Source organism: Prionailurus viverrinus, chromosome A3 (assembly GCF_022837055.1).
Source record: "Prionailurus viverrinus isolate Anna chromosome A3, UM_Priviv_1.0, whole genome shotgun sequence".
NCBI lineage: Eukaryota > Metazoa > Chordata > Mammalia > Carnivora > Felidae > Prionailurus > Prionailurus viverrinus.
The window spans coordinates 86,362,609-86,366,211 of record NC_062563.1 but is presented as its reverse complement, the minus strand read 5'-3'; the positions used below and the strand labels follow the sequence as shown (position 1 = coordinate 86,366,211).

Below are 3,603 nucleotides of genomic sequence, written 5' to 3'. Positions count from 1 at the left end.
CCCCAAATTCCCTTATTTTTTTATCGCAGTTTCTATCCTCTTGAAAGATCCTCAGGAACAAATAATAGCAATCCAGAGAGACACTTAGCATTGTGTGCACTCACATTCTGCAGCCTTGCTGTTTTCTCATCTTTGGTTTCCTCATTTCTTCTCCTTAAGGATTTTGCTAATGTCAGTGCATTCCTTCTGAAGCTGGTGAGCAACCATTCAATGACAGAAGGGTCACAGCTCCCAAAATGTTCATGCTATTCATTTTGCATGATGACAGGGAAGATATGGCATGGTGTTGAATGACACACACAGCATACTGAACCCACAGTCCTGAGGTCTACACATCAAACCTATCCCTGTCAAGAGAAGAGGTCTTGGCACGTCAGCTCAGTGACTAAGAGATGGCTTCTTGCTGGCCAGGGCATGATTTACACTCAAATTCTTTATACCTCAGGGGAGCTGCCCCAAGAAAAAGCTTTCAGGGCTCTAGGCTATATCCATGACCTTGGCCTGAAACCTTGCAGATGCGTAGCCTTGGTTATTTCCTACCAAGGGAAATAACTCAAAATCTGTCCAAATAATCATGGGTCAAAGTACATGCAAGACAACAGAACAAAACACTTATGTAGTTTCTTCTATCTAGGAAAATATTATGCACACATAATATAATACCTTCCTATAACCTTTTGTTCTCTTTTTTTTTTCAAATAAAATTTTAATGATTTCCATCAGTACAACTGAAAATCTAGTGTCATAAAAGGGCATTTCCTGCTAAATTTCAAAATACAGCTTGTGGGCCATTTCTCAGCAGAAGCATCAAATGCTACTGAGTGTTCAATTTATTAACTAAAGTGACAGTATCATGGTCTAGGAGATGGGAAAGAGCAATGATCAGCTCACAGAATTTGGCTAAGAAAGATAACAAACAAAAACAATGTAAATAATAGAATAGCCACAGCTATAAGTAAAATAAAAATGTGATCTCAAATACCCATCTCTTAAATTACTAGAAAAAAAACTTACAGATAAAGTTACAGCAAATACAGTCTTCACAGATTTGGATAATTTACTTGCATTTTATAGTGATGTCTAAGCCCTATATCCAATGAAACCATTTTTTATTTGTTTTTTTATTTAAGAAATTTTTAATGTGTATTTATTTTTGAGAAAGAGAAAGAAAGAGCATGAGCTGGGGAGGGACAGAGAGAGAAAAAGACACAGAATCTGAAGCAGGCTCCAGGTTCCAAGCTGTCAGCACAGAGCCTGACAGGGTTCAAACCCAAGCCGTGAGATCATGACCTGAGCAGAAGTCGGATGCTTAGCCAACTAGGCCACCCAGGCACCCCACCAATGAAACCATTTTTAAAAGCTCTATGAGGAATGGAAATTTAGATGTCTATTACCCTTTACTTTAAAAAAGAAAAAAAAAACACTTAAATTTCTGAATGAGCAAGATTCACTTTTGTAGGTAGAGGCCCTGCTTCTTCATAGTCCAGCTTTCCATCTAACAACCACAAGAGAAGAAGCTGGATATCTGTTTAGCTTTTGTGCGTTCACAAATTCCAAGTCAACATAGATACTCAGCTCCTCAGAGGGAACATACTGCTCCACAGCTGTAGCAACAGTTGCGCAACAAGTCCAGAGCAATACCATCACCGAGAGGACAGGAGTTGTGGTTAAAATCCACCCAAAGTTAAGAGGGAAACATCTTAAAAAGCCATCACTTTCTCCATCTTCAAGACACTTCCTATGTGTTTGTGAACTTCTCGTTTGCAGATAGGACATTTTGCGTAGGCACAATTCTTTCAAATTTGTAGGCTCCTGCTCCAACTGTGGTGCATACTGGATTTCTGGCTTAGACTGGAATATAACTATTTTTCCATCATCACCTTGAAGATAAAACGTCCACGGAGAGGTTATGAAGCTCTGTTCAGAGTCCATCATGTCACTCCAGAATGACCTTACCAGAGTTAGAGGGAAGAATAGATGCATTTTTGGCATCAGGAGCATGAGCTGTTCTTGTCTCAGTTCAGCGAATGGCAGCTGGTCCTGGCAACCAAGATGTCAAGCATATTGCTTACCAGATTGAGAATGTGCTTCTCTACATGCAGATTCAACATTCCATTTTGGTCCAATTTAAACCAATTCCATCATCCACAAATTGACAAATTGAAAACAGCCTGCGACCTTTCTGACATGCGTACAACTCCTCTTCCTTGGGGTAGGTATGTAAGAGGAAGGTCAACTGACAGGCCCAGTGATAAGATGCCGTATCACCCAAGGCCGAGTCAAACACTTCAGCCCAAGTGGTCCTCGAGCCTCCCGCCAGGGCCATGGTCAGCAGCAGCAGTGGCAGGAACCCCAATTGGGCCCTGACCCAGAGGCTCCCCTTTGGCGCTGCCATTTTGTTTCCCTCTGACCACCCTTCTTTCTTTACAAAGCAAGTTAATATGTGTTTTACAATCAAGTTTCACAACCACAAATACATGTTGATTTGTTACAACAGCTTTTTATAATTGATTTGTGTGTGTCTCTCTGTGTGTATATGTGTATATATGTATATATGTATTCTTAAACATGCATTTTATATATATTCATATAACTTTTAAATCAGGAATTTTTTTGAAAAACATTAATATTTTTAAGATAAGCTTCTTGATTATTGAAAATAAGCTTTCAGTTTTGACAAATAGTAACCCAAAATATCTGTACGGACTCAATGGCACAATGCACAAGCACTCAAGCTTAATCCCCTGTGAGTGACCTTCTGAAAAATACCAATAGCAATACATTGAAATGATCTAGGTTCTATATGGGAGAAGGAGTCCTGAGACAAATATAGATAAGGATCTCTGGGTTTTTCAAAGACATATCTTTTTTAAAACATGTATTTTTATTACAGATATACTATAGATCTGTCATGTGCCAGATTTGGGAGAATCTTGTTTATAATTTCAACAATGCTTTGCAGGCCATTTGTGACTCTCCAAGGGGATGACTGATACACATCTTCAAGCATCCACTGAGAACGTTCCTATTTACTCATTTAAATGTTCATTCTTTCATTCACTTTATATTTTCTTCCCAGCAGCTAAAAGATGAATGCAAAACTCACACTCACACAGAGCTGCCAAAGTAAAGTGAAAATACACTGGATACAGAAAGAATTGAGGAGACGGATACTCTGGATGATTTCCTTTGTTCCTCTTACAGCACAGGGGTGAAGCCAGGAAGCAAAGGAAAGGGGTTTAAATCCCCAAATGCTTATGGTTTAACTGGGTCTCAATGCCAACTCATCTTCTACTCTTCAAAATCATTTCATTATGGAATTTAGCATGGCCTTGCCTGGCTTTGTATATTCATTCACTCAATAAATATCTATCAAGTCTCTACTGTGTTCTAGGCACTATTTTCAGTGCTGAGATACAGCATTAAACAAAGTCACTGCTTTTGTGGAGTCACATTCCCTAGGGGAATATGGATAATCAACAATAAACAAGAGAATTCACAAAATATCAAGTGGTAAGAACAAAGATAATGAAGGCTAATGAGGCAAAAGAGAGTGATGGGTAGGTATGATGGGAAGGCTTACAGGGTGGTCAGGGAAGACCT

At 39.1% G+C, this 3,603-nt stretch overlaps 1 pseudogene; it reads right to left on the bottom strand.

Moving 5' to 3' along the window:
• Positions 1–1,043: 1,043 nt before the first annotated feature.
• On the bottom strand, positions 1,044–2,395 carry LOC125161732 (transmembrane protein 59-like; annotated as a pseudogene).
• Between the last annotated feature and the right edge of the window lie 1,208 nt (positions 2,396–3,603).